General features: G+C 42.9%; 1 protein-coding gene across 4 annotated transcripts in view; it reads right to left on the bottom strand.

Annotated features, from left to right (window-relative positions):
* CCDC126 (coiled-coil domain containing 126) overlaps positions 1-12,470 on the bottom strand; it is a 39,875-nt gene extending 27,405 nt beyond the window's left edge. Inside the window, exon 1 of one of the 4 annotated variants that reach the window (XM_036247512.1) lies at positions 12,313-12,470. The gene's annotated coding sequence lies outside the window, so the exon portion shown is untranslated. Of the gene's footprint in view, positions 1-11,890; positions 11,916-12,312 lie in introns of those variants that run through there. The other 3 variants (XM_036247510.1, XM_036247513.1, XM_036247508.1) reach the window with 3 other exon arrangements.
* Between the last annotated feature and the right edge of the window lie 1,079 nt (positions 12,471-13,549).

Below are 13,549 nucleotides of genomic sequence, written 5' to 3' on the forward strand. Positions count from 1 at the left end.
ACCAAAAAGCAGATGAAAATATGTTCAAATCACTAACCATTAGTGATTAGTGATTAGTGAAATACAAATTAAAACCACAATGAAACACCACTTCACATATATTAGTATGGTTAGGAAGGGCATCAGACTATGCCACCTCAAAACATGTCACTTTAGTATATGGATTATTTTGAGCTGAGGATAATTTGAGAACCAGCAGATACAGGAAGGGCTCCCTGCCCTCCCCCTTTCTACCTAAAAGTAAGACCTGAATTTCCTGTGAGAACGTAAGAACGTTCTTATCACAGGAGATAGAGAGGAATCTATACCAACACACCATGGCTGACATCAGGACCAGTTCAGATGACTAATGACTCCCTGCCCTGGCAACAACCAAATAGTAGGGACCATAACCCTAAAAGGACACACCTGGGAAGCTAATGAACATTTTACTGAGATACTCCCCTAAGACCACCCCTAACATGTCTGCCTTTAACTATTATGCTAAGTGAAATAAGCTAGTCAGAGAAAGGCAAGGACCACATGATTTCACTCATATGTGGAATCTAATGAACAAATGAACTATCAAGTAGAATAGAGACAGACCCATAGAGAGGAAGCTGACAGCAGTGGGAAGGGGTAGGGGTTGATGTGCTGGAGTTGGGGTGGAGGTATTAAGAAAAAAAAGAGAGAGAAAAAAATTCATGGACACAGACAATGGTGTGAGGATTAATAAAGGGTGGGGGAAGGTAGCGGAAGGTATAGGGGGAATAAATGGTGATGAAAGGAGACATGACTTGGGAGTGTACAGATAATATGTTGTAGAACTGTGCACCTGAAACCTATATAATTTTGTTAACCAATGTTACCCCAACAAATTCAATTAAAAAATAAAAATAATAAAAACCTATAAGGCAAGGAACTCAGTACTAGCGCGCGCGCGAGCTCTCTCTCTCTTTCTCTCAGCTCTGAATTCTCTTTTAGCCATAATTCAAGGACCAAGGTCTAACATCTGGTGCCATTCACAATTAACATAGGTAGCTACAATAGTCTGATCCATAGGAAAGAAAGTAGAATGGTGATTACCGGGGGCTGGAGAAGTAGGAGAATGCAGAGTTACGGTTAAAATTTATTTTGGGATGATGAAGTTCTGGAGATGTACAGTGGTGATGGCTACAAGACAATGTGACTATACTTAATGCCACTGAATTGTACACTTAAAAATAGTTAGCATGGCCCTGGCCGGTTTGGCTCAGCAGTTAGAGCATTGGCCTGTGGACCAGAGAATCCCAGGTTTGGTTCCTGCTAAGGGCACGTTGCAGTTTGTCCCCGGCCCCGGCTGGGGATGTGTGGGTGGCAACCAGTCGATGTGTCTCTCTCACATCGATGTTTCTATCTCTCTCTTCCCCCGTCACCCCCTCCTGTTCTATCTGAAGATAAATGCAAAAATGTCCTCGGGTGAGGATAAAAAAAAAAAAACATAGTTAACATGGTTGCCCAGCTGGTGTGGCTCAGTGGATTGCATGTCGTCCCATAGACTGAGAGGTCCCAGTTCGATTCCTGGTCAGGGTACATGCCTGGGTTGCAGACTTGATCCCCAGTAGGCGGCGTGCAAGAGGCAGCAGATTGATGTATTTCTCTCACATAGATGTTTCTATCTCTCCCTCCTCTCTCTCTAAAAAAATCAATGAAACCATTTTTTTTTTTAATTGTCAACATGGTACACTTTATGTCATGTATATTTTACCATATACACACACAAAGTCATATTACATCGCTCCTGTTTAAAAACCTTTTGAGCCCTGGCCGGTTTCGCTCAGCGGTAGAGCATCAGCCTGCAGATCAATGAGTTGCAGGTTCGATTCCGGCTAAGGGCACATACCTCAGTTGCAGTTCATCCTTGGTCCTGGTCAGCGTCATGGGGGAGGCAACCAGTCGATGTGTCCCTCTCCCGTCAATGTTTCTCTCTCTATCCCTTTCTCTCCCTCCCACTCTATCTGAAGATAAACAGAAAAATATCCTCAGGTGAGGATTTAAAAAAAAACCTTCTGAAAGTTTCCCACTGCATTTAAAATAAAATGAAAACTTTACCACAATCCACTAGGTCCTGTATAATCTGACTTCTACCTTTATGTCTCTTTCCTAACTTCACACCACTTCCCCCTGTTCACTGTGCTAGAACCACACTAGACAAACACAACGAATGCTTTGACCTCAGTCCCTATAGAACTGCTATGCCCCTGCTGTAAATGCTCTTCTCGTGGCTTGTTCTTTTTCATCCTTTAGCATTTAGCTCAAATGTCATCTCTTCCAAAAGTAGCACTCCCACTCCTACCCCAGCTCCAGCCTCAATGTACTCTCTATCATACTCCATGTGAAATCATATACTCTATCTTTAAAATCTTGAGCTAATTATTATCTCCCTATGTCCTGGACACTTATAGGGACAACAGAACTTTCCTAATACCTGTGAATATAAATGAGAACTCATGCTACTCAACAAATACTAACCTTTATTATTAGTGTCAGGCACTTATATAGCAATGCCAGTAATTCTAGACAATGTGAGTAACTTGAGTTAATACAGGGGATGTTTCGCTAGATCCAAATAAAACCTCTGATTAGCCCTGGCCGGTTTGGCTCAGTGGTGGGAGTGTCCACCCAGGGACTGAAGGGTCTTGGGTTCGATTCCAATCAAGGGCATGTACCTGGGTTGCAGGTTTGACCCCTCTGATTAGCTCCCCTGGCCCTCTATAATCCAGTTAACAGAGACCAAATTTATTTCCCATTAGTCACAAAAAGATCTCCCCCAATCTAGCCAGTCTTTTGTCTCATCCAATATTAATAACAATACCTTACATTTATATGATACCATGCATGTTTCTTTATATCTTCTCACTCAGTTAGTAACAGTCAGCTATCAGAGTGTGCAAGCTTGAAAAAGTTTCTAACTCAGAATTTGTAGACAACATATTTCATTGGTATTACAGATACACCTTGGAGTTATTGTAGGTTCGGTTCTAGACCACTTCAATAAAGTAAATACCACAATAAAGGGAGTCACATATATTTTTTGGTTTCCCAGTGCACATAAAAGTTATGTTTATACCATACTGTAGTCTACTGAGTGTGTAATAACATTATGTCTAAAAAAAAGTACATACCTTAATTTAAAAATACTTCATTGCTGAAAAATGCTATTTTTTAATATGTTTTTATTGATTTTTTTTTAGAGAGAGAGAAACATCAATGTGAGAGAGAAACATCGAACGGCTGCCTCCTGCACACCCCCCTCCTAAGGATCAAGGCCACAACCCAGGCATGTGCCCTGACCAAGAATGGAAGCGAGACCTCTCTGTCCATGGAGGACACTCAATCCATTGAGCCACACTGGCTGGGCAAAAAATGCTAATTACTGTCTGAGCCTTCGGCAAGTTGTAATCTTTTTGCTGGTAGAGGGTTTTGCCTCCATGTTGATGAAAACGCAGTATCTATGAAGCACAACAAAGCAAGATATGCCTGTAGTCACTGAAGAATTACCCTGTCCTAAAAGATGACACACATCATGATGGTAATGAGAGCAGTGTATCTTCCAAATAGCTCAAAATGAGATTAGAGTATCTGTTTAAATGCTACCTTAGCCAGAAGAAATTCAAAACTTCATTAGCTGCCTGGCCGGTGTGGCTCAGTGGTTGAGCGTCGACCCATGCACCAAGAAGTCGCGGGTTCGATTCCCGGACAAGGCACATGCCCAGATTGTGGGCCAAATCCCCAGTGCAGGGCATGCAGGAGGCAGCCAATTGATGTTCTCACTCATCGATGTTTCTCTCTCTCTCTCCCTCTCCCTTTCTCTCTCTAAAATCAATAAAGGGGAGAAAAAATTAAAACCTCATTAGCTTACTCTAGCCCATGTTAATCTTCTAACTCTCACAGTACATTACTTTATACCAACAGAATTTACACATCATATCACCCAATCATGTGTGTCAAACTTGTCTCCTTAAGTGTTAAGTTCCTTAAGAGTAACATGCCCGCCCTGGACGGTTTGGCTCAGCGGTTAGAGCGTCGGCCTGCGGTCCAGAGAGACCTGGGTTCGGTTCCCGCTAAGGGCATATACCTCGGTTGCAGTTTGTCCCCGGCCCTGGTTGGTCGAGCGGGTGGCGGCCACTCGATGTGTCCCTTTCACGTCGATGTTTCTCTCTCTCTCTCTTCCTCTCTCTCCCTCCCACTCTATCTGAACAAAAAAATGGAAAAATGTCCTCGGGTGAGAATAAAAAAAAAAAAAAAAAGAGTAACATGCCCTACGCTGCTGCCACAAATCCCACAGAGCCTGGTGAACAATCAACACAGATGTGTTCACTTTAAATACATCCCTGAGCCTAACTCCACCTTCTCCCAAGCAGCAATGTGACCCCCCTGAAATGCTTTTTGGGTGTGAAGGGACAGAGGAGATCGAAATTTTGAGGTAAAATTAAAGTATCTTCAATTTTTATCCATTTCTGAACTGGATCCCATCCCCTCATATTTCAGATGAAGAAACTAGCACCCAGAAATGTTAAGTGTCTTACCTTAAATGACACAATCGGTCTGTGGGAGAAACTGTATTGGTCCAGAACACAGGTTCTAACTCACTATTTAGGTTTTTCTTTATACCACACTACTTTCCTTACCTCCACTGAAACAATCGTAACATTAAGTGAAGCCTTTTTTTTTTTTTTTTTTTTGCTTTAAAAGAATATAACCAGCCCTGGCCAGTCTGGCTCAGCGGTTAGAATGTCGGCCTGTGGACCAGAGAGTCCGGGGTTCAGTTCCCGCTAGGGTCATGTACCTCAGTTGCAGTTTGTCCCCGGCCCCAGTTGGGGTCATGTGGGTGGCAACCACTTGATGTGTCTCTCTCACATCGTTGTTTCTCTCTTTTCCACCCTCTCTCCCTCCTGCTCTATCTGAAGATAAATGCAAAAATATCCTCAGGTGAAAAATTAAATAAAAAATAAAAGAATATAACCAGAAAACAGTAATGGCAGTTTAGAGCAATCATCAGAAAATTCTTAAGATATATAACTTGGAGTATTCATTAAATTATCAAGTTGACACATTAAAGTTTCAAATATGCTTTATTCCAAAGTATCATAAAGTCACTACAAAAAGGATTTAAGCAATCTTAGATCTTGGGCTTTTTCACATAGGCGAAAAGCTACAATTGAAAAAATATGAAGTAAAACAAACAAGGTCTTCTGGATGTAGACACCTTCACCATGACCAGCAAATATAATGATAAGAAAACACATTTCTAGAAAAAAGAACTTGTGGGGGAGGAATGGAAGGAAGGATGCATAAAGGCCTAGGCTCCAGTACAACCTTTACCACATGCAGTTTCATTTACAGCATGAAAGAACTTGGTTTATTCGTTCCTTTGCTCATTTATTCATTCACAATGTTTATTAAAGTGCCTACTATATGCCAGAAACTGTATATGTAAAAGGTAAAAGAAGATAAGACAGTATCCTTGTTCTTCTAGAGATTGGAAAATAAACAAGCAAACACAGAAACACGCTCATTTCAGCCTGTAAATTGCTATGGAAAAAATAAACAGAGCCACCGTGAGAACATCTAGGGAGTCTACAGGAGGTATCAGGTCAAGGAAGACCCTCTAAGGCAGTGGTTCTCAACCTTCCTAATGCCACGACCCTCTAATACAGTTCCTCATGTTGTATGTGGGTGTATCTGCATGTGGGCGGACCTGCCTGAAGACAGAGGAGCAGTGTCTCAGTTCCTAAGATCATCGGAAGTGTTTTCCGATGGTCTTAGGCAACCCCTGTGAAAGGGTCGTTCAACCCCCAAAGGGGTCGCACCCCACAGGTTGAGAACCGCTGCTCTAAGGAGTTCTGATCTGAGAAAGATGAAGAAGTTCCGATTACCTTCCAACTAAAACCTTTAGAATTCTTTTCTGACCAGAATCTTGGGAACAGACAGTAAATTCCTTATTCTTAGCCTCCTCAGTACAAACCAATGAGAATGAGCAGGGTCTCCATCCCCAGCATGGAACGGCTAGTTTGGAGAACTCATCCCAAGTAAACAGAAGGAAACCTACAAGCAAAGAAAGCTTTGTGTTCCTCTTTCTTATGAGAATGACAGTTGCCCTGTGGTAATATACAGGAAGAGTAAAGATTTAATATGGTGATCTTTACACAGAAAACATGTGCTCTCAATGGCGGTTTCTAATATGAAGAGGGTAGTAGCAAGATGGTTTGTAAAATAAAGTCTAGGTAGCAATCCACTGGCATGTTAACTTACAAGTGTTACAAGCATTTTACACATAATTTTTTCAAACTCTAAAATATTCCTTGTTAAAGAACACAAACGTGTCAAAAACAAAGAAGATGGGGAAATTGTCTTCCTTATTTTTATATTTATTACAGGACTTAACGTCTCCACTCCAATTTGTAAGATCTTTGGAGATTTGTAAATCTCCAAAGATCTGTTCTAAGTTTTACTATGTCACTTGCCAAACAGCAAACAACAATTATATAGTTAAGCAAATTGTCAATGGTTTCTCCCTCACCAAGACAAATATACAAGTCCAACTTTAGTATTAGGGAAAAGTAAAGACAGAGAATCAGTGAATATTTAAACTAGAACACTTTCATTATAAACATAAAGTGAAGCACAAAGAGGATTGACAACCCAACAGCAGGGGGAAATTAGGCAATCAAACTCTCAGCCTAGAACGCTAGTGTTTTCCAAAAACAGAAACAAAATCAACTTAATAGTTTGCAACTAGCACTTGTTTAAAAAACAAGATAAAATAGAAACCATCAGAGTAGACTGTACACACTACAGATTTTATTTTGCAAAACTTTTCTTTCAGTTTACATATATATGTATGTATATCTTTTTCATACACAGATACACACATGCACACACAGAGTTATGCATCTATGGAGTCTTGACATAAAAGCTCTTTTTTGGTTGTTGTTAATCCTCACCTGAGGATTTTTTCCATTGATTTTTAGATAGAGTGGAAGGGAGGGAAGAAGGAAGGGAGAGAGAAACATCCATGTGAGAGAGAGACATCCACCGGCTACCTCCTGCTGGTACCAGGAATCGAACCTGCAACCAAGGTATGTGCCTGTGACCAGTAATCGAACCCAGGACCCTTTGGTCCTCGGGCTGACACTCTAAACACTGAACCAAACCAGCCAGAGTGATGTGATATAAAGACTCTTGCTATGGGTTGCAGTCAAAAATTTAAAAACACCGCATTTCACATTGCCTATCTTGAAATACTTCCTTGTATTTTTATGTAAACCTTCAGTAGCAATGTTAAAAACATTCATGGATGGCTAATCCTACCTTAAAAACCTCTCCTTCAAATCCCATTTCTGCATTGATTCGGCGTTCTGCTTCAAGTACTGTTATGGCTACAGCTAAAGTAACTATCCACAGCAAGAGCAGCAACTAGCGAGCAGAGACCCTCTCACTCAGCCAAAGGTACTATAAGAATCACTGCCTGTTAGTCTTCTAAGAAGTTTACTGCTAGAGAGGCAGATATTTATTACAAAAGAACACAGTATGTTCACTAGAGCTCAGAGGTTCAGGAATTCTCTCCAAAAAAGACTCAGAAATAAGTCCTCCACAGATTGACCTCAGAATGTAATTTCAGAGGGAAAGGCCCATTCCTAAAATACTTTCTTTACATAATATTGCCTAAGGCTAACGTCTGGGGGGAAATTTTAACACAGGACACAGTCACTCACTCCTAATTATGTGTAAGATTTAAAATGTGAATTGCCTTGAGAAAGGCTACACTAAAATTCCAGCTGAGATACAGAAATATCATATCTAAAGATATCAGATCATTTTTAGGTGGCATATTTTGGAGAAAGAAGAGAAGACTTAGAGCACTGAAGAGTAAAAAGATATAAAAACATGGGTAAAGTAAGTCAGGGTTAAGAATAGAAAATGTGGCCCTGGCCAGTTTGGCTCAGCGGTTAGAGCGTCGGCCTGCGGTCCGGAGAGACCCGGGTTCGGTTCCCGCTAAGGGCACGTACTTTGGTTGCAGTTTGTCCCCAGCCTTGGTTGGTTGTGCGGGTGGCAGCCACTCGATGTGTCCCTTCACGTCGATGTTTCTCTCTCTCTCTCCCTCCCACTCTATCTGTACAAAAAAATGGAAAAAATATCCTCGGGTGAGGATTAAAAAAAAAAAAAGAACAGAAAATGTGCCCTGGCCTGTTTGACAGCAGTTAGAGTGTGGGCCCATGCACTGAAGGGTGTGGGTTTGATTACCAGTCAAGGGTACATACTTGGGTTGCAGGTTCGATCCCCAACCCGAGTCTGGGTCATGCAGGAGGCAACCAATCAATGTGTCTCTCTCACATGGATCTCTCTCTCTTCCTCCCTTCCTCCCTCCCTATCTAAAATTCAATGAAAAAATATCTTTCAGCCCTGGCCGGTTTGGCACAGCGGTTAGAGCATCGGCCTGCGGTCCAGAGAGACTGGGGTTCAGTTCCCCCTAAGGGCACGTACCTCGGTTGCAGTTTGTCCCCGGCCCTGGTTGGGTCGTGCAGGTGGCAACCACTCAATGTGTCCCTTTCACATTGATGTTTCTCTCTATATCTGAACAAAAAATGAAAAAATGGAAAAATGTCCTCGGGTGAGAATTAAAAATATATATATATTATATATCTTCCAGTGAGCATTAAAAAAAAAGAAAAGAAAAAAAAAGAACAGCACTGGCCAGTTTGGCTCAGCGGTTAGAGCATCTGCCTGTGGTCCAGAGAAACCCGGGTTCAATTCCCGCTAAGGGCACGTACCTCGGTTGCAGTTTGTCTCTGGCCCTGGTTTGGTTGTGTGGGTGGCAACCACTCAATGTGTCCCTTTCACATGGATGTTTCTCCCTCTCTCTTTCCCTCCCATTCTATCTGAACAAAAAATGGAAAAAAAATTTGCCTCGGGTGAGGAAAAAGAAGAACAGAAATGTTAAGACAAAAGGGAAACTATTGAATCATTATGCCATAGTAAAAGCTTAATCTAAAATATATTATGCAGGTCCAGCCGGTGTGGCTCAGTGGTTGACCGTCGACCCATGCACCAATAGGTCGCTGGTTCAATTCCCGGTCAGGACACAAGCCCAGGTTGTGGGTCTGATCCCCAGTGAGGGACATGCCGGAGGCGGCCAATGTTCTCTCTTATCAATGTTTCCATCTCTCTTTCCCTCTCATTTTCTCTCTAAAAAAAAAAAATTTTTTTTAATTAAAAAAATATATATATATTATGCAGTACGAGGTGTTCAGTCACAGAGTTTGACCTGCCCACAACCTCAGCCAGTCATATTTTGTGCCACATGACCCCACCTGCCCTTCCACAGCTAACTAGACTAGCACTAGGCACCTTTACCTGAGGCCTTGGACAAAAAGAGGCCCTTTAAGAAAAACATGATGTTGAGAGTAGGGGCAAAAAGGTAAGGAATTCACAAAAAGAAACAATGAAGTTGGATTAGGAGACTGACAAACCAGAGTTATAAAGCAGGCATAATAGGTAAACTGAGGCTCTGAGTAAAAGAAAAGAACTAAGCATGTCAACAACTCAGAGGGAGCATATGCAGCTCATGAGAGAGATGACTGGTCAGTAGAGACTGTGGCAGTTTCTAGATCTTTTATATGTATCACCTTTCTCGAGGTGGAAATATAACCCTAAGACACAAATAAATGACTAAAAAGGTTTACATCTATTTTTTCCCCCACGTTAAAAAGAATGTCTAAAAACCCTTATCACTGAACGTCTGAGCTAGAAAAGTCCCTGGAATCAGACCAATTCACTATTTTAGAGAGGAGAAAACTGACGACCACAGAGGAACCTAAGGTCACACAGACAGTGACAGAGCTGGGACAAAAACCAAGGTCTCCTATTTCTGTAGTCATTACCTTTTGTCCTATACTATTCTAAATAACACCAACATAGAAACATTATTTTCTTTCAAAACAAGTATTTTTGCCACACATTTTTAAATGAATCAGCAATCTTCATGTGCATATGCCATCTCCCACAGTTTAAATAAGTTTTCCACTTTTATACTCTCTGGCTCTCCATTATCCTTATGAAATACATTCATTAGAGTTCTCTTTTCTACTGAAAAAAAAAAAAAACACATTTAAATACATCTGTCACTAAAGATATTACATGGAAAACAATCATCAGACCCCACTGGTTTTTCCCCCACTATAACTGTACAGTTAAATGCAGCACCATTCAGGACATACTATTTCACACACTGCACAGTAGTATTTGAACTCAAAGTAATACAAAACAGACATTGTAAGTGAAAAAAATTTTCAACTAAGGACCATAAAGATTTCTTTGAAGAAAAACTCATCATCAATATCAGTAAAATTTAGGAGAAAACAATGCAAGAACAATAGAAACTAAAGAAGGACTAATGTGAAATGTTTCAAGTCATTTCCTTACAAAATTTATTACATTCAATCAACTTGTCCTGAGAACAAAAACTACTACTTGGAAACACAAATCCCAAAGAGAGGAAATTACTAACTAATGAGACCGAATAGAAAGAGGTAGGAAAAAAGTTGACACAGGGTTGAAAAGATGGTGAGGCCCCACATGAGGATTGCAGAACACCTAGATGCTTACTCTGCCAAAAACACTTAAGCTCCTCTAAGGATCCCGCAAAGGACAAAGCTGGGGGGAAGGGCAGGAGGTTGAATAAGTCCTTGCTTGTATCTCAAAAGCTGATCCACAGAAAAGCAGAGTCATCAACTTCCTAAGACCATCCTCAGCCATCTTAAAACAACCGAAATTAACACAGCATATTTTTTTTAATTCTTTGTTTAGGTTTAAGGTGAACAAGGCATCAAGTGAAGAACACTTACAACCTAGGGTAATAATGATTAAAGAAAGAAAAACACGAACTCACAAATCCAGAGACTACTTCAGTATAGCTAATCAAAGTATCATATTCAAAATATTTTTTTTGTCAAATAAAGAATGAGTGGCAGTGTAAGCATACTCCTTCTTATCCTAACAACTTAAAGGTGTGTAGTTTCTCTCCATTTGATTAATGAGAAAACTCGGGCTTACAGCCTTTCAATTACCAAGGTCACAAAGCCAGGCAGTGGCTCCATCAGGATTGGAACTCAGGCAAGTCTGAGTCACCCTTAACACCACTTTCAAGAGTATAAGCAGTTTCAGTTCTTCCTTACTAATCACCCAGGAGTTGAGCTTTGAAGAGGGAGTAAAAAGGTAGCATTGGACTTTCTCAAAGTTGTGGATGAAAAAGGGGCCACGGACTAAACCTAACAAGCTCAGGGGAGGCCTGCAAGGCGGGCCTTACAAACTCAGCGACCTGGAGTAACTACATAGGATAGACTGAAAGGAAAAGTTCCTAACTAAAATCGAGTGGTGGGGATAGTCGTGTCCTTGGTATCTTCCTTGACAAAAGTCAATCTTTCCCTTAACTGAGCCTGTCCATTGTCATTCTCCATCTACAACATGCCTTTGGAATGACAAGGTAATTTCCTTTGCCAAAGCCCTCGGAGCACAGTCACTGCATCAGAACACAGACCACAGAACTCCCCCACACACACACACAATTATCTATTAATTGTTTTAACTATCCAATACCCAACAACGAAAAAGAGGTGTCTACCCCTTTCCTTTTTATCCAGTCTCGGAGATTTCCCTGCTTTGCCTTCTCCCACCTCCCTAATCTATCACCAGTGGATTTCGTGTGACCCCTTACGTCTTACTCTTTGATTCTGATATGTAACACAAATGGTGAAAACTGCCATTTCCCGGAGCATTTTTCTCAATCTGTTGAGATTTTTGCTTCCTGGCAATTATCCTCAATTTCGCTCAAATAAACTCAGAAGATTCTTACAGGTCGGACGTTTCTTACCTCGACAAAGTAGAACAGGGCTGAGCTGTCAAAAGGAGAGAGCAGCGAGCGCGGCTGCAGCGCCGGCACTCCATCCTGCAGCTCAAGTCCGTCGCTCCCCCGCGCCGGCGGCCACGGGACCGAGCCCGCCCCGCTCGGGTCACGCAGCCCGAGCCACGCTGGTTCTCCGCGGGCCCACGGGGCCGCGGCTGTCAGACCCAGAGGGGCAAGGACAATGAGCCACCACGGCGGCGACCGGGACTACCGGCCGGTCCCCAAGCCGGGTCTCCGCGGACGCCCCGCGGCAGCGCCCGGGGTGCGGCGGGGGGCGGGGCGCAACGGAGGGGGGGCGGCCGCCGGCCGCAGGGGTTCCGCGAGTGGAGCGGGAGGGGCAGGCTGGGGCGCCTCCACCCCCGCTTCCCTCTCGCCCCCGTCCCCATTACCTTGCCTGTGGGGGCTTCTCGTCACCGTCGCCGCCGCTGCCAACGGGCTCCCGGGCGGCGCTGATTAGAGGGCATCAGCGGCGTCCCGCGCTAGTGAAGCAGCCTCCAGGTCGGGATGGAGCAAGGACGCGACTGGGAGTCAGGGACAAGGTTGGTTTCCAGCTTGTGGAGATTCTACTCCTCTCGTCCCTCGCACTCCGCTTCCGCTCCGCCTCCCGGCCCGGCCGGGCCCTTCCCCCGCTTCGGAGCCCAGCCGCCCGCCGCGCGCGGCATTGTGGGAATTGTAGTCCCAGCACGCGGAAGAGGCGGCACGTGCTTCTAGCCCGGCCGCACTACTTCGGGTCAAGACCACGCCGTTGCGCGGCAACCAGAGGGCGGTGCGCTCCTTCTTCCGCCTTGGAAGAGGACTTTACCGGAGGGTGATCTGCGTCCCTCGCTGCAGGCGTCGAAAGAGGAGTGTGGGCTTCTTACTCCTGACCTCCGGCAGGGAACCAACAATTCCAAAGCTGTTGTCCGTGAGGCAGAAGGACTTAGTAGTGATTAAAAGTGTGCTACACATATGCGTAACCAATGGACATAGATTTAATGCGGGGGTGGGGTGGGGGGAGAAACATCTGTAACAAAAATAAATAAATAAATTCTTCTAAAAAAAAAAAAAAAAAGTGCTACAATGTCCGTTGCTGCCTCTGACTGTCCTTAACCAGTGGGGTAAGGCAAGAAAGGTAAAAGGTGAACTAGGAAGAAAGAAAATTGTTATTCTTCACAAATGATAAAATTATGTATGTTGCAAACCCGAAAGACTCCACAGATAAATTGTTACAATTAATAAGTTTAACAAGGTTAAGAAATCTTATTTCTTTAAAAATCAATATTTCTAGCCCTGGCCGGTTGTAAGTGGTTAGAGCGCCGGCCCCAGACCAATGAGTCGCAGGTTCCATCCCGGTGGTACCTGGCCCTGGTCGGGTCCTGTGAGAGGCAACCAGTCGATGTGGCTCTATCACATCGATTTTTCTCTCTGTCTCTCTTTCTCTCTCTCTCTCCCCCTCCCACTCTATCTGATAATAGATGAAAAAATGTCCACAGGTGAGGAATAAAAAAAAAAGTAAAAAAATCAATATTTCTATATAACAGGAAAAATTATTTTAGTTTGTAAAAGATACCAGTTTCAATAGCTTAAAACAAATATAAAATACCTAGGAATAAATCAAAGAAGTGCAAAGCCTGTATGAAGAAAACA

Source organism: Molossus molossus, unplaced genomic scaffold, assembly GCF_014108415.1.
Source record: "Molossus molossus isolate mMolMol1 unplaced genomic scaffold, mMolMol1.p scaffold_m16_p_7, whole genome shotgun sequence".
Classification (NCBI taxonomy): Eukaryota; Metazoa; Chordata; class Mammalia; order Chiroptera; family Molossidae; genus Molossus; species Molossus molossus.